The following is an 18,848-nucleotide window of genomic DNA, read 5'->3' as shown; positions in this document are numbered from 1 at the left end:
AAAGTATTATTCAAAGAAAGCCCGCACCAAGCAACCACGACTACCTGACATTTATACAATCGTACTGATATCCAGATTTTCATTCAGACCATGTGGTACCAGACAATTTAACTTAAAGATCCAAAAACCTTCCCGTCTAGACAGAAGCTTAGTTCGATCCCCCGCTAAAACTGAGGGGGGAATAAATTCCAATCCCATAATTTTTAAATCCTTCTGGAATTTTTATTGTGACCCAATAAGAAATGTTTTGAAACAAAATGGTTGGTGACCAGTTAATAATGTTTCTTCTATGTTCGAGAAACCCTGTACTCAAAGGGCGGGTGGTCCTCCTCACCATCACCAGCTCTCTCTCCCCCTCATCATTTATCCCCCCCACCCTCACCATCACCATCTCTCTCTCCCCCACATCATTCCTCCCCCTCCTCCTCACCATCACCAGCTCTCTCTCCCTCAACATATCTCCCCCTGCTCCTCACCATCACCAGCTCTCTGTCTCCCCCTCATCATTTCCCCCCCTCCTCACCATCACCAGCTCTCCGTCTCCCCCCTCAGCTCTCTCCCTCTCCCCCCTCAGTCCCTCTCTCTCTCCCCCCTCAGCTCTCTCTCCCCTCCCCCTCAGCTCTTTCTCCCCCCAGTGCTTTCTTTGTCATGCCTACTTTTGGCCGGGACCGAGGAGCTGATGGGAGTGGCGGTAGGCCACCAGCGTTGATCAGAAGAGCAGCTGGCAGAGGAGGTGGGAGTTATACGGAGGAAAGCAGGAAGAACGAGGCGAGGAGCGCGCTGTGGCAGCAGACACTGGAAGTTAGAAAGACTTTTGTGTCAGACCGCCGGGGCATGCTCCTCTCCAGCTATCCAGCTTGCCTCAGTACAACTGCTACCTCCTCTGCCGGCTGCTCTTCTGATCAACGCTGGCGGCCTGCCACCGCCGCGTACCATCATGTCTCCGCTACCACGTACCATCATCGCGTACCATCTCCGCCACCGCGTACCATCACCGCGTACCATTATCTCCCCGCCGCATACCATCATCTCCTCACGCCTGCCTCTGCCGACATGCAGGGAGAGCGGGCCCCCAATGAGCGCGGGCCCCGGGCTATAACTACGCCCCTGCCTGGGATTATCCCCGCAAAATTGCCTTGTAGATGCTGGGAGCACCCAATTCTAGTTTAGCTATGACCTTAAACAATGTATTAAATCCTACAGTATGTTATCTTTAACGGCCTACCATGTATATGCGTTGAGGTGTTATACACTTCTTTTTCATATCATAAATAAATAACAGCTAATTTTGGGAGCTTTGCAGGTCGCAGTTAGCATCTTAAAAAGGTGTTAACTAAAGTTAGCGCCTCATTAAGGAGTTAACAGAGCTCTGTGGATCTGGTTCTAAAAGATAAACTAAAAACTTAGCTCCCTTGGAGCACTGACTGACGACTTCTGGCTGCTCTATCGTTCAAGCCTAGAGCGACAGTAGCTGTGACCCCGACAGGCCTAGCTAAACTAAATCCTAGAAATCTACCTCTCACTCCTTTCCAATGTTCAGTCCTGCAAAAAGAGATAAAGGTCATGAAATCCAAAGGATGGAATTAAATATGTCCGCAATCAACAAGAGCAATACCAATTTGTAAAAAAAATTTTAAAATATGTTTTTGTGAGTGGATTGTGGGACCTTGCCGCCTAAACCAGTCTCGGCTTAAATATATACTGCTATGTACATTTATCACGGCTGTTCCATGTGTTCCACATTGCTTCATAGATGTGAAGACTGTAGCTTGTAAATATTTAATAAAGGCATAATTATTTTCTGCAGCTGCTCTTAATTACAACATCAAAATAGGATTAAATGTATTTAAGAGACTAAAAGGATAAATAAGCACAAACACACTTGACTATAAATATTCCATTTGTAATTACTCTGGTCACGCTGATCCTGTTATCAGAATAAACACAAACTACAATCAAAACAATTCACAGCATGTTTCTCAGAAAAGAAGATTGAGCAAATAAATACATTTTTACATATACAAGCACAGTCTACAACCTGCTCTTTTACGTGTTCCAAACTGTAGCACAGGGAATTGCCTATTAAAGATGTCAGTGTCATGTAGCGTTTCAGTGCACTTTAGCAGAGATTTCCTATTTAGAGATTTAAAATGATGTTGCCAGATTTCTTTACAGTATGAAAGACACAGCAAATAAAGACTGTGCATTATACAATGGTCTTCAACCACAGTATCAAAACAGGTGTAATATAGCTGCAAATATATATATATATGTGTGTAGCGGGTGTACCCCTAGGGTACTATAACTACTGATGCTGCTGTCACCTGTGAGGCTAACAAGAGGCCTGAACCTCCGCCACTGGGAGCCTGGGGTATACTTACACTCGGTGCAGCACCTCCACTGATGAGGGATCCCAACGGGGTGGGAGTGTGCCCTCACCAGAACAACCATACAGTAAATACACACACTTAAATTAAACAGCATTTACTGAGCATGTATTATAACTTAGGCAAACTTATCAGTGCATAACATCATTACATCCAAAACATCAGAGTATCACCGCGCATGTCAATCATGGCATTACATCACATATCAGTCCTTGCATCACCCTTTGTCCTTGGTGTACCAATGTGCCAGGGCACTTAACCTCTGAGTGTCCACCAGCTATAAAGTGAATGTGGGGGATAGCGCTTCCCTGTGTTGGGGCCCGTGGGTGCACTTAAGATACTACCTTCCTGGTTATTGTCCTAACCAGGAGAATCCTTGGAAAATCAGCAGTTCCGCAACGTGATCCCACGATGCACTGCGCTGCTCTCTGCAGGAATGGATACACACACTGACTCCCCAGGGGAGGGATCCCCAGCCGGTTGATCCCTTTTCCAATAGTCTCTGCTATGGAGTCAGATCCTCTTTCAGCTACACGCTGTGCTGACAGTCAGGCACTCTCCTGCAGCATCTCTCTCTCTATGAGTACGGTGAAGGGGTCCCTGTCTTAAGGCAGTTCCCTACACCATACAGTTACTTCTCTACAGTGGCGCAGGGGACTAACTGGGCCCTGGAGGTTTACCTCTGGCCTAGTCCCTGGAGCACTGCTCCGTGGACCTAACCTGTACCTTCAGGTTCCTGGTCTTGACTCCTGACTTCCTCTCCCAGCAGGCAGTTGTCCTTCCTTCCTTCAGAAGCAATCCAGCCATTCCATTGGCTCTTGTGAGTCACCAGGCAGCTTTCTCCCTAAGCATCATGGGAGTTGTAGTTTCTGAGCTGCCTGATTAACATTGAAGACCGCATGCGCATAGGACACTGTGCCTGCGGGACTCTAATGGCCGCCGCGACCTTGCCCCACTCATGCACAACCTTCTGTGGCTCTTCCAGGCCCTCGCTGCTTATGCGCATGCGCTACTCTGCACTCGTGCGCGCGTACGCCAACTCCTTTGCCCTACATAACATACTGAGGGTAAGGAGGGGGGAAACGGGAGTGCGGGGGGACCGGAGGGTACCTGGCTACGCACATATATATATATATATATATATATATATATATATATACCATAATACTGAGTTAAGTTATGGTGAGTAAAAAAAGTGACAAAAACCCTCCACAGGAAAGCAAATATGCAAATACAACTGTTGCAGACCTGCCTAAGACATGCAGATGAGCATACAGTTGTATTTGCATATATATATATATATATATATATATATATATATATATATATATATATAATCCAATGCACAGCCGGCACACCATTTGCAAGTAAATAAGTTTTGGTGATAAACCCATAAAGCAATAACAGACTATACAATACCGATTTTAACACGACATCAAGGGACAGCACGCAGGTAATTAAATCATATTTTTTCTTTATTTGATAGAAGACATAAAAAACGACGTTTTGGTCCTCCTAGTGGGACCTTTCCCCCCACTGGGGGACCGAAACGTCGTTTTTTTGAGTCTTTTAAATTTATGATTTACTTACCTGCGTGCTGTCCGTTAATGTCATGTTGCAACCGGTATCGTATGGTGTATATATATATATATATATATATATATATATATACTGTATGTATCTTGTAGAGATGGGATAAGCTGTGTACGTAAAATCTGAATCTACCAGAACTTTACATTTCAAAAGAAAATACAACACCAGCGCTTACGAATTTTAAAACCACAACCAAAACCCCCAAATTATTTAGAGCCAGGACACGAAGACAAGTGTCCATCTAAGTGTTTTTCTTTTCATAACTTTTTTAAATATTTAAAGTTTTTGCTCTATATTTTTTTTTAGTTTTCAAATTGTTTTTATGATGTAACATGTAGCATTTTTTCATGCTTTATTAGGCTGTTTTAGAAATGTTTCTGCTTAAAATTCCACATCACAACACATCGAGAACAAAAACACAAGTTTTACAGCAGAGAGACTTTTTATAAAGAACGCTCAAATTGTGCAGTTATTAATCATTAAAAAATTTAAAAAAATCACATTCTTGAGGCACCAGTCCTACCAAATTAAGAGAGAAACAGAATTAAATTTATTTATTGTCTGCCATAAATGTTGGCACCACATTTGAATTAGCAGCAGGAAATAGCAAATCCTCCTCTCAGAGACAATGTAAAACTAACAGAAATTGTTAAATTTGACTACATATATGTAGATAAAATATGTGTATGTAGTGCATAAGTGTATGTACACCCCATCCAAACAAAGCACAAAAAAATACACCAGGCCCGCCACTGGGCATACCTTAGGTAAGGCCTAGGGGCGGCATGTCTCAGGGGGAAGCAAAAGGAAAATTGTAGACGTGTGCTGCTTTCCTTTTTTGTTTTATATGTAGGATTGAAGTAGGTGGTCTCCGGAGCGGGACCGTGTTAAGTTTGGCTCCGGGGACCCTCTTCTTCCTGAGATACTTACCTCCACAGGGGGTGCTTGTATCTCCTACTCATGGTTTAAAGCCCCATGTCACATGGGCCAATAGGATGCCACCTATGACATCACAGCTTCCTATTGGCCCATATGATGAGACAGCTAAGCCTGAAAAGTAGATACTGGCACCCCCTATGGAGGTAAGTGTCTCAAGAATCAGGGGGTCCCCTGAGCCAAAATGAGCGTGGTTCAGCTCTGGAGACCCCTTGCTTCCTACCTAGGGGAATTTTTTTTTTTGGGGGGGTGGTGGATGTTTTGTTTTGGGGGGGGTGGGGTGGCGTCCTTATTAGTGCTGGCTTAAGGGCGACACATACCCTAGGGATGTATCTGCAAAACAGTAGTAGCACATAAAATGGGGCTGGGCAGAACAATAGCTTTGGCAAAACAACTCATCTTAATATATAAATTCGGAAGTTGTGGGGTTGAAACGACATCTGGCCAATCAGATTGGGTTGAAATGACATGTGGTGAATCTGATTGGTCCAGCCTCTGGCCAATCAGATTGGTGGCTCTATGACGTCACCCAACTGCCGCCTGACCCAACTGCCACACACGCACACACCACCACCACACACACCACCTCCCACCCAAACCGCCGCCTCACACCCCTGCGCCTCCAGCCTCCCCTCCACACGGCACCACACACACCACCTCCCGCCTCCCCTCCCTCACCCGGGACCAAGCGGCGGAACGGATGGCCGGGAGGGCAGCCCACCCCCCTCACCCTTACCACTCACCCTCACCCGTACCACTCACCTGTACCACACCAACCCCCTCACCCGTAGGTTGCGGCGCCGCACGGAACTGCAGGGGGGCGGGGCCTGCACCCGAGAAAGGCGCCGCACGGGACTGCGGGGGTGGGGCCTGCGCCCGAGAAAGGCACCACACGGAACTGCGGGGGGTGGGGCCTGCACCCGAGAAAGGCATTGCGTGGAACTCTGGGGGGGCGGTGCCTGTACCCGAGAAAGGCGCTGCACGGAACTGCGGGGCCTTCGCCCGAGTAAGGCGCTGCACAGAACTGCGGGGGGTGGGGCCTACGCCCAAAAAGGCGCCGCACGGGACTGCGGGGGGGCGGGGCCTGTGCCCGAGATGGGCACCGCTGAGCGCCGCACGGGACTGAGACGTGTGTGTGTGTGACAGTGTGTGTGTGTGAGAGAGTGTGTGTGTGTGTGACACTGTGTCCCCCCCTCCTGTCCACTGTCCACCCCCCTCCTGTCCACTGTCCCCCTCCCTCCTGTCCACTGCCCCCCCTCCTGTCCACTGCCCCCCCTCCTGTCCACTGCCCTCCCCTCCTGTCCACTGCCCCCCCCTCCTGTCCACTGCCCCCCCTCCTGTCCACTGCCCCCCCCCTCCTGTCCACTGCCCCCCCTCCTGTCCACTGCCCCCCCTCCTGTCCCCCCACCCCTCCTGTCCACTGTCCGTCTCCTCCTGTCCACTGTCTGTCCCCTCCTGTCCACTGTCTGTCCCTCCCCTCTGGGGGTGGGGGGGAGAACAGAGAAAGAGGGGGAGCACAGAAATAGGGGGAGAGAAGGGAGCGGGAAATTTAACTCACGGGCAACGCCGGGTCTCTCAGCTAGTTCTTATAGTTCTTTAATTTTGATTGTGTATTTCTGCCATTCTCTTTTCCTTATGGAATATATGTGACCTCCTCTGGCTTTGGTTCATCAGTTATTACATGTAAATTGCTCACTTATGTTTACAAACGAGTAAACTAGAATGAATCATTCTAAAGTATCTGGATGTTCAATATGCTCATAAAATTCCACATTAGCAGGTGCCCTGGCTGTAACATCATAATTTGGTGTCTGTGCCGAGTCTGCTCCTGCTCTTCATGTTCCTCATGAAACAGATAGTATTTTAATTACTGGTAAAAAAATATAGTCTACTCAAGTTTAAATATATTATTTTTACTTTTATGTTTAATAGCCTCAACATTTTAATTGGGGCAAAAAAAACATATTTTTTGCTCTTCTTATAAGACAAACAAAAAGGACAAGTGCTAACCAAGGGATTTCTAGATATCTAAACTAAACAGTGCACGGGTGCTGCATAATGTAGACCAGGGGTACGCAAACTGGGGGGTGCGCAAGATTTTCTGGGGGGTGTGGCGGTTACAAAGGCCTCGCGCTTCCCAGAAGGCATTTAAATTAATTGCCAGGGATCGCGCGATGCCTTTGTAACTTTACAAACCTTAACTTTCCAGCGACACATCGCCATGGCAACCCGGCATCAAATGACGTCGCGGGGTCAAATGACGTCGCGGGGGTCGCATGACCCGCAGCATCATTTGGTGCTGGAACCGGGCAAGGGAGGATGGTGGCATGAGCAGGGGGTGAGAGCAAGCGTGGCGGCACTGGGAGAAGAGTTTGCGCACCTATGATGTAGACTGTTCCCAGTCGAAGATGAAAATTGTTCCAGAACAACAGCAACCTCAGAATAAAGAAAAATAAATATCGTGAAGCATATATACTTTACCATAAGTAGTATTGAGTACAGTATATACTTCACCATATTTATTTATCCTTTATTCTGAGGTTGCGCTGATATTTTTTGGAACCAAGTAAACTGTTGGTTTAGAAAAGTCTCCAGAAGAAGTATCCTGCAGAGTGTTGGGCATGATTTTAATATCACAGCAGTAAAGCACGCCATGTATCAATGTCCAGTTATACAGGGGTTTCAGTATTAGAAAAGCCTTCAGCCATGTAACATCTTCTGTACCAGTTATTTCATCATGTAAGATACATCTTAAATGACATGGTGAGGCTTGATTAATCATTACAAGGTAACCAGGGCCTCATACCTAACATAGGAATAAATTAATCAGCTGTTCTCATGTATTTGGATATTAGGGCTATAAAGGTATGAAGAAAATCCCATACTGTATGTACCCCCTTTCCCTAAAGGAAACCGCGGGCGATTACGCATGCTGATAGAACCTGTACACTCACAGGAGGCCTGAGCCTCCACTTCTGGGAGCCTGGGGTGAGCTCTCTCTCTCAGTACAGCGCCTCCACCTATGAGGGATCCCAGCGTTGGCAGGATGACTCCTCACTGGACACAATACAATAATAACGATCTCACACTAGATATAACTCAGTTTTTCTGTAACAATATATAGCATATACTACATTCAATACACGGCAGCAATAATACCATGCAATAGTCCAATAATCTGAGTGGTTCCCCCAAATACTGAGGGTGCCTCGGGCACCTATAACCCCGGTGTCCGCACAAGCAATCCCATCCAAGTGTGAGGTAGCACTGTGATGTGTAGATGCATGTCGGTACCTTCCTGGTCAAAGGCCTGACCAGAGAATTATGGAAGGAGGATGCTGGATCATGTCCCATGCAGCGGGGCCTCCAACACAACTTATCCAGGGCGCGGTCCGCAGTTCACTCTCCAGCGGTAGGGTTCCACCTCTTTGCTGCACTTGTCAAAGGCTACAAGTCGCTGCGTGGATGTCCGTCCACCGGCGCTGTAGTGTTGCTATTGTTCTAAGTGGAAGGGTTCCTATCTGAGGCCTTCCCTACAATACTGCACTGGCTCAGGGCCTAACTGGGGCCTAGGGGAAAGGTCTGGCCTTGTCCAGGAAGCTGACTGCTCCCTGCACACTACCTTCCTTCTTGTTGGTCTCCGTCAGGACTCCCCAGTAACCTAACGGCCTGCAGAGGATATCCTGCTCCAAGAGGCTGCTTCATCCCATGTGCTCTATCCCCCCAGCGAGGATTCTGGGTCTTGTATTCCCGCTACATTCCATGTGGAGCCATACCAAGATGGCCACCGCAACTCTCGCCCAAGGCTTCTGGGAATTGTAGTTCCTGATTCCCAAAATGGCCACCGCAACTTCTCCCGATCCGACAGAGCAATGCAGGGGCAATGCAGAGGTAGCTCCCCCTCCTGAGGGCAGGTAAGGGGGACCCTTCTCATGTACATCAGTATTTCTCCAAAACAGGAAACCATGGAAGAATGTTACAAATAGGTATGTGGTTAGGATGAAAAAGGCAAAGTTACATTCATTTGCGCAACAAAAAACATGTTTTCTCCGTGTAATTTGCACTGGAGCGTTAAACAACTACCAGAACATATGGCACATTAAATAAATCACTGTACTGCAAATATAATACAAAACATTTACTTCACTGGATGGAAGCAAAATGCAAAATAATTGGCATGTAAAAAGCAAAATGAAAAGTATTTTCCATATACAATTTATAGTGTCAGTTTCTGATGTTGACAATATTATGTTCAATGGCTTTTAGATGTATAGAGATGGTTGTGCTCTATCTTCTATACAAAACCATGCCATCACAAAATTGATATCAAATTGATGTACAACCAAGTGCCAAAATTGTCAATTTTCTCTTGAAATTGAAAACGGGATTTTTTGCAGTTATTTCCACTTTCTTGTTAAGAAAGTAGTATTGGGCCTATTTGATTTATAGGTTTTGATATATTAGACGTGACAGAAACGTAATGCCTGGTGGAATGATCTTTAACACCAAAGTGTGTGGTGCACTGATAAAGGGAATTTATCATATTTTTCTTTAAAGGTCATTTATCACCTGCAAATGTTATAATACTTTAAAATAGAGGTGCTTTACCTTTGTTTCACATAATTGAAATGAGATTTATCCTTGTCAAATATAACATTTGAATCTTATAATGATTAGAGATGGGCGGAATAGTCCAAATCTGTTCCCGGATATTTCCTGGATATTTAAGCCAAATCCGCCCTCCTCCTTCCCCCCCACCAAAAACCGCCATGGATTTGGCATTAAAAAATTCGAGCAGACAGTTAATAATCCGGACTGATTCCAAAATTCTTTCTTTTTTTAAAAATAGGTGAAGCAGTGGGTCTCCGGAACTGAACCTCGTTAATTTCCGCTCCGGGACCCCTGCTTCCTGAGATACTTACCTCTGTGGTGGGTGCTGGTATTTCTCTTCAGTGTAAATGTCCCTGTCACCTGGGCCAATAGGAAACCACGACGGAGACATTTAAACTACAGAGAGATACCGGCAGCACTTTCAGAGGTCTGTATCTTTCAGAGCTGAAATTAACGGGGTTCAGCTCCAGAGATCCACTGCTTTAAACCTATTAATATATATTTTTATTCTTATTCTCTCTCATTCTCTCTCTCTCTCTCTCTCTCTCTCTCTCTCTCTCTCTCTCTCTCTCTCTCTATTTATATATATATATATATATATATATATATATGTATATATATATATATCTCTCTCTCTATATATATCTATATATATCTATATATATATATATCTATATATATATCTATATATATATATATATCTCTATATCTCTCTCTCTCTCTCTACAGTATATCTCTCTCTCTATATCTCTCCCTATCTCTCCCTATCTCTCTCTATATCGCTATCTCTCTCTCTATATATATATATCTCTATATATCTCTCTCTATATATATATATATCTATATCTCGAAAATATTATAACATAATATATAAAATCACCTAGTCCAGGCTTGCATTAGCCCAGTCTTTGCTATGTATATAATGGCCAATATATGGGCTTTTATATACATAGGGGCTTGGTTGTAAGGTGGTGGAGCTGCCGTAGAGAAAAAATGTAGAACTGGACTGCGTCGGGTGATGTACAACAAAAGATTTATTGGCACATAGAATACAGCGAGGGATGATCCTCTTACTCATTTCACGCAGATGCCTGTGCTTTATCTCTTTGATAAAGCGCAGGCATCTGCGTGAAACGCGCAAGAGGATCATCGCACGCTGTATTCTATGTGCCAATAAATCTTTTGTTGTACTTCACCCTTCACCAGTCTAGTTCTACATTTTTCCCCTACGGCAGCTGCACTGCCTTACAACCAAGCCTCTTTACCGATTTCTCTACGGCAGGAGCGCACCGACAGCCCCCATGACCCACGGAACGGAGTGAGTTATTTATTCAGTGTTTTACATTCACTTCACCATGGACTTTAATCACATTTGGCTCCATTGCGTTATACAACTGCAGACTCACATAATATGCTTCTATACGTCTCGGCTAGTGAGCCTGCTTCCAGTGTGGTTTCTTAAGCAACTAACAGGCTGCATAGTGGCTTCAGGATTTCAGTTACAATTACTGACTCTGCGGGACAATTCATTCGGGTTTACAGACACTGTCTGGGACATCATGTGTATTTTTCTCTACACTCAGAGATGAACTTTTATTCTAGTATTGTATAGACTAGGTATCTTAGTAGTATACATAGGCAAGATAAGCTAAAACAACCTGAAATAGATGATAAAATAGGAATTAAAATACATTACAGTACATATTAACCCCTTAGTAGCCCACAGGCCAACTAGTCGTTAATAGATTACTGCAGGACTTCCGGTTATGGCGCCAGAGCGGTAAGACGCACTGCACTGAGCTCCGCTGGTCCGTGGGGAAAACGGAGATAGCCGCGACATAACAGGACCAAAAAACCCCGAGCAGAGACACCAGCCCAGACCCCCAAAGCAAGAGGTACCCACTGCATGGAAAAATACCTCAACAAGTCCCGTCAGATGGCGCCGAAAGCACAGCAGCAGAAGCAGGACAAGGCAGAGAGACGGAGGGAGGAATCCAAGATGGCCGACGGCCATGAGGCAGCTCCCGAGGACACAGACAGGAGCGATAGAGCAGACAGACAGCAGCAACAGAAAAGGTCAGACCATGAAATCATAGCTAAGGCTGTAGTCAGAGAGCTGCTGCCACAACTAGAACGCAGCAATGAGACTATCAGAAAGTCTATAGACGAGCTGAGAACTGATCTGAGTGCACACACCTCCAGAGTGGAGGAGGCAGAAACAAGAATAAGCACTATTGAAGATGAACTCTCTGAGACCAACCAAACAGTTGAAGAGCTGCGAAAAAAAAACATCATGCTGGAGGAAAAGCTAGATGACCTAGAGAATAGGTCTAGACGCAGTAGCATAAGAATCATTGGAGTGCCAGAGACTGTAAAACATAACCAACTAGCAGACTTTTGTGAAAAATGGTTACCGAGGCAATTGGGATTTGCTGCGGAGCACACGCTGCAGGTGGAAAGAGTACACAGAATGGGGATCATGAGACCAGAACATGAGAACAAACCTAGACCCATAATAGCAAAAATCCTAAACTTCAATGATAAAACAAGAGTAATCAAGGCCTTCAAGGAACTAGAGACACTGATGTATGAGTCAAAGCGAATTATGATCTTCCAGGATTACTCAGTGGCGGTATCGCAAAAAAGGAGAGACTTCAGCAAAGTTTGCACCACTTTATTCAGACAAAAAAGAAAATTTGCCCTGGTATACCCAGCTACATTAAGGATCTTTACAGACACAGGAATAAAGACATTCATAACGCACGAACAAGCAGAAAAATATGTGACGGAGATGTCATCGGGCGGAGGAAGAAACGAGCGAGACCATGCGACAAGAGGAGAGGAGGACTGAAATAAGGGGGGAAACCCACAGAGGATATAAAATTTCGGATGGCTGACGGATGTAAAGATGACCAACACAGAAGCGGCGAACTCCCACTACAAACACACACACACAAAAAAAAAAAGACATAAACCCACTACATTCATATCCCGGACTATATGTGTAAATTTTACTCAACTCAGGGAAAGGGGGGTGGGGGGGATAGAGGGGAGGGGAAAGAGGGCGAGAGGGAAGGAGGGAAAGGGGGGGGATAAGGTTGGGAAGGGAGAGGGAGATACGAAGCAAATGTTTAGATATACCAATATGCTAATGTCATGCACTAACCCAAATATGTTTTATTACTGTTTTTCTTATCAAATACGTATAACCAATACCGCAAGGGAAGTCAGGAGACCCAGACAGAACGAGACAATGACAACATCCGGAGAGAAACAAAGCACAGCAGAGGGGGAAAAAAAACGATCCCCAAGGGGGACAGAGACGAGAAACATTGCTTCTGACGTAAGGTACACAGACACAAAAAACACACGTACAAACAATAAGATAAAGACAACAGCAACAACAGGGAAAAACCAACCCCCCCCAAAAAAAAAAAAACACAGACCACACATAAGAGGAACAGGGGAAAACACTGGGTAAAGTTAAAATAAAAGAGACAACATAACCCAACAATGACGTACACAAACAAAGCCACTAAGACACAAGACCAAGACATCCGAAGGCCAAAAAAAAAACACAAGAACAAATATAAAAGTAACATAAAGACATGCAAGGGGGAGAAAAAACCTCAGCAGGGACGCGGATAACAAAGTGCACATATTAAGTGACACACCTGACAGACAGGAAGTGAAGAAATACATCTCTGGAAAAAAGGGAAGTCAAGAAAAGACTAACAAGTTAAAAAGTTAAGTTAAGAGTTACAAGTTACAAGTTAATAACTACTGGCAGAGATCATGTTGACAGGCCGGGTCAAGAAAAAAAACAAAGAGTGTTGGGATAAAACAGAGAGACACAGGACCCCCCAGAACTCAATTAATAAGAATCAAGAAAGGGATAAGGAACGAACACACAGAATGTACCCAAAACAGACAGATATAAAATGCATACACGAATAATAACGTGGAATGTCAAAGGACTTAACAACCCCATAAAACGCAAAAAAGTATTAAACTATCTAAAAAAACAGAAAGCAGACATAGCCTTTTTACAAGAAACACACTTAGACTCAAAAGAAAGCAGCAAACTCAAAAGAGATTGGGTAGGACATAGTAGGCCGGCCCCGGCCGTAGGAAAAAAAGCAGGAGTAGCCATACTCATAAATAAAAATCTCCCCCTAGAAATAATTAAAACAAAAGGAGACAGGGAGGGAAGATTAGTAGTAGCAGAAGTCAGAAGTGGAGGAACGGATTACCTATTAGGGAACGTATATGGACCAAACGACCATAAATCTGAGTACTTCCAAGAGATAATTAAACACAGAAACATTATATTGGGGGGCGACTGGAACGCAGTCCAGGACACGTTTTTGGACAGATCAAGCCTAAAGGGTAGCAAATCCACAGACAACATACAAACAAAAAATATGCAGCTGATTAAAACAGCAATAGGGGTAGTGGATGGATGGAGAACACTCAACCCACTGGAGAGGGATTTCTCTTTTTACTCCAATGTACACAATACATTTTCAAGAATAGATGCAATCCTTATCACACCAAACCTACTGAACAAAATAGCACACATAGATATGGGAGAGATCATCATATCCGATCATGCGATGGTCCGCATGGACCTAGACATGGGAATAGGTAGAGCAAGCCCGAACATCTGGAGATTCCCAAACTACATGAGTAACAGCGAGGATTTTGTTAATTATCTAAAAGTGGCATGGGAACGATTTGAAAACACAAACCAGGAACACAAGATGAACCCCATACTTTTTTGGGAAACATCAAAAGCAGTAATCAGAGCGGAGATCATAGCATATATAGCTAGAAGGAAGAAATATGCAACCCAGGAATTCTGCAAAGCAAGCAAGGAACTAAGCAAAGCATTTAGAGAATTCAAAACAGACCCAACACCCCAAAATAAAGAAAGATATAATCAGAAAAAATCCACATGCGAGATATGGCTAGAGAAAAAAGAAAAGGGGAAAAAAATCAATAAAAGAAGCCAAATTTTTCAGACATGGGAACAAGACGGGAAGGCTACTGGGAAACCTCATGAGAAATTTTAGGTCAACTAAACCTATTACCAGAATCTATGAAAGAACAGAAATAATCACAGACGCAAAAAAAATAAACGAGGTGTTCAAAGAATACTATAGCACACTTTATAGAGAAGGAGAGGTGAACATAGAAGCAAGAGAAAACTTTTTCAAAAAAATCAATATACCAAAAATAAGTCAGGAAGATATAGACAACCTAAATACCCCAATAACCCAAAAAGAGATAAAGGACACAATCCAAAACCTTAAAAACTGCAAGGCCCCAGGCCCGGGTGGCCTGTCAGGGGAATATTATAAGATCCTGAAAGAGGATCTGATAGAACCGCTACAACAAATATATCACAAGGCACTCAAAGAATCCACATTCATGCAAACAAGCAAAATGGCCCACATTATGATAATCCATAAACAGGGGAAAGACCCTTTGAAACCAGAATCGTACAGACCAATATCCCTAATTAACCAAGACGCCAAAATATTTACCAAAATTATGGCAGATAGATTGGCGAACATTCTCCCGTCCCTGATACATCCTGACCAGTCGGGATTTGTCAAGGGAAGATCCGCAGTTAAAAATATCAGAAAAGTACTTGCGGCCATAGAATGAGTACGGCTACACAAAATAGGGAACACGGCCCTGGTAACAATTGACGCGGAAAAAGCATTTGATAACATAATGTGGAACCATGTGTTCTTTGTGTTAGACAAATTCGGAATAAGGGGAAATTTTAGCAACATGATAAAGGCAATGTACAATACACCCAAAGCTAGAATAATGGCAGCAGGACATCTATCAGACACTTTTCAACTACATAGAGGGATGAGACAGGGATGCCCGCTGTCACCCCTGCTATTTAACCTAGCAATAGAACCACTAGCAATATACCTAAGGCAAATGGAGGAATTTAAGGGAATCATGATAAACAAAAACGAACTGAAACTGTCAATGTTTGCTGACGATATCCTAATGTTTATGACAAACCCGGATGAATCAATCCAAAGGATATTACAACAATTAGAGATATTTGGGTCGTTTGCAGGTTTTAAAATAAATATATCCAAGACAGAAATGATGTACATTAAAGAACCCCCAGACACAAGAAAACCATATAAATTCCCAATAAAAGTAACGAAGAAACCCATTAGATACCTGGGGATAATGCTGGAGGCAGAGATGTCTAGACTATACGATAACAACTTCAAACCAATCATAAAAAAAATTGTGCAAGAACTAAAAAACTGGGAGACACTACCCCTATCACTCTTTGGGAGGGCGAGCGCGATTAAAATGATATCCTTCGCCAGACTCTTATACCCCATGCAGACTCTCCCCATGCTCATCAAACATGGGGACATAACTGAAGTAAATAGAGCGATGTCAATGTTCCTATGGGGAAATAAGAGAAGCAGGATAGCATTAAAAAAACTACAGCTACCAAAGGAAATGGGAGGCATCAATCTGCCAAATATTAGAAACTACAATCTAGCAAGCATAATGAGACATGTAGGAGACTGGATAAAGGATACTAATCACTACTCCTCCCTAGATCTAGAAAAAGAGGGGAGACATTCCAGTAACACAAAGAAACAACGTCCTAATAGAAGACACCATAATAACGTGGAAAACGGTTAGGAAGAAGTTTAATCTCTCCTACACAATCTCAAGATATATACCTATCCAGGACAACCCCAAATTTATACCAGGGTACACCCAATTAACATTCCAAATCTGGAAAAAAAAAGGCATCAGCTGTCTGGAACAGGTGATACATACAGACAAACAGGAATATATGACTTTCCAAGAATTTGCACAAAAATGGGACATTCCCCAAAATCTCACACACGCATTTTCATACACACAGCTAATGAGCTTTTGCAAAAAACTACCAAAATACAAAATAACTGTATTAAAAAACAACACAATAGACGACTACTTTAAATTGAAGGCGCAAGAAAAAAGCAAACTGTCAGAATTATATAGCATTATAAGAGATCAAGACATGGAGCTCACACACGCAAACACACTCAGGGCATGGCAAAAAGATTTCCCAGAGATACAGAGTATGGAACAACTAATTCAGGGGACCCACAGGGTACGAAAGATTATACCGTCAGAGACATGGAGAGAAATGCAATACAAAATCACACATAGGGCCTACATAGCATTCATAAGACAGATAAAGACTAGGACAGAAGACACCATGTTTTGCCCTAAATGCAAGACACCCAAAGCAGACCTTAAACATTGCCTATGGACTTGCATACACATAGCCAGATTTTGGGATCAAGTCTTAGAATTCATGAAAACCAAAATAAAAGTCTCCTGGGAGAAAGACCCAATACCTATGTTGTTCGCGAACATAGAGAATTGGACAGAAGGCAAACAAATTTGCAGACAGGTGACCAGACCCACTGAGGTTATACTATTAGCGGCAAGAAAGACCATCATGATCAACTGGTTACAAACACAACAGCCCTCAATAGATCAACTGCAAGACACACTGTACAAACTAATGACGATAGACAAACTGGAGACAAGCATAGACAGCAATAGAACAAAGGAAGACTTTCACCAGAGGTGGGATTGGTTCATAGAGGACAGAGACAAGAGGACAACGGACAGGACAGGACAACAAATTCAAGAGAGGGGAAGGGGAGAAGAAAGAGAATAAAAAAGTACCAACACGACAAGTTATGTTAGAGGTTGACGTTAAAGTAGTTAGGCATTGAACCGGAAAATATAGCTAAGAATGGAAAGACATAGGGAGGACATAAGGTGACCAAAACTGGACAAACCAAAATGGAATGACCTTAAGCTATTGCGATAGGAAAAACCGAGAGTGAGAATGCAAAAAGACATTAGATTTAAGTTATGTTGGAAAAAAAAAAAAAATACATTGTGAGCATTGTTTATAGAAAATACGATGATAAAATATGTATGTAACAGAAAATGTACGAAAAGTTCATCTGTATGCTGAAATTGAATCTAATAAAAAGATTTGAAAAAAATAATTGATTACTGCATAGCAATGCTTTACTACCCGCAATGGTGGACAAAGTGGGGTGGGTAGTGTAGTTTTATGTTTATATTAACCCCTTTGTAGCACTTTTTGGTTAGTTAGTCATGGAAACCCAGGATTAGTTGGCCCGTGGGCTACTAAGGGGTTAATATGTATTGTAATGTATTTAAATTACTATTTTATCATCTATTTCAGGCTGCTCGCTGGAAGTCATCTCTATTTGATTTTCCAGCGACCGTCGCCTGACCGTCGCCGGCACTATAAGCGTACCCTTAGTTCACACCAGAGTATAAACATCCCCCAGATTCAATAAATGATTTTTAAAGTCACATGTTTTGTGCAACGCGGAAGAGTTGATACTGTATAACTTTATTGGAGAATCCCTGAGCCCTCAATGACATCCGGTCACATTCCACACTGCCAACATAAAAAAAGTGAGGATTGGGGAAGCAAACCGGGCCTTGAGTTAACAAAGCCGGAAATGTTGGGAGAATCCACGACTCCTGTACAAATTTCTTTCGTTCGTAAACCTTGCTCTTCTGGGCCAAATCTGGGCTATCAGGAGAACTCAACCTTTGTCTCTCTTGATCTTGTTCATTACCTGCTGCAGAAGAGGGAATGGAGGAAAAATGTAGCAGGGATGAAAATCCCAAGTGATCTAGAAAGTGTTCCAGGTTATGTCTTCCAGGTCGTGCCAGCTTGTTGCATACAGCCATATTTTTATGTTGATTGCTGATACCATGATAATAAACCTCCTGTTGACTCCATTTCCAAAGCTAACTAGTTGAAAGGTTCCTGTTGTTGTTCCCTCTCTTCTGGTGTATGGAATACATTTAATTCCATGGGAGAAGGAGTGGCTCAGTGAGTAAAGACACTGACTGGCACTGAGTTTGAAGCAGGGGAAGCTGGTCCAATTCCCTGTGACCTTGGGCAAGTCACTTTATCTCCCTGTTCCTCAGGCACCAAAAACAAAGATTGTAAGCTGCACAGGGCAGGGACCTGTGCCTGCAAAATGTCTCTGTAAAGCGCTACATAAAACTAGCATCGCTATACAAGAACATGCTATTATTTTAATTAATTCCACTACCACCTGTGTGGGGCCTTAAAGATTTCATTTATCACCACATTTTGAATTTTGCACAGTTGCACTATGTATATATATTTTTTATCTTCTATAATTGCGGGGAGTTCTTGCGCTTTTAAGCTCTGCGACGCCTATCCATGAGATGTTGAGA

The sequence above is a fragment of the Ascaphus truei genome, chromosome 2 (assembly GCF_040206685.1).
Source record: "Ascaphus truei isolate aAscTru1 chromosome 2, aAscTru1.hap1, whole genome shotgun sequence".
In the NCBI taxonomy this organism is placed as follows: domain Eukaryota; kingdom Metazoa; phylum Chordata; class Amphibia; order Anura; family Ascaphidae; genus Ascaphus; species Ascaphus truei.
The sequence above is the reverse complement of the archived record's forward strand: the minus strand, read 5'-3'. Positions refer to the sequence as shown.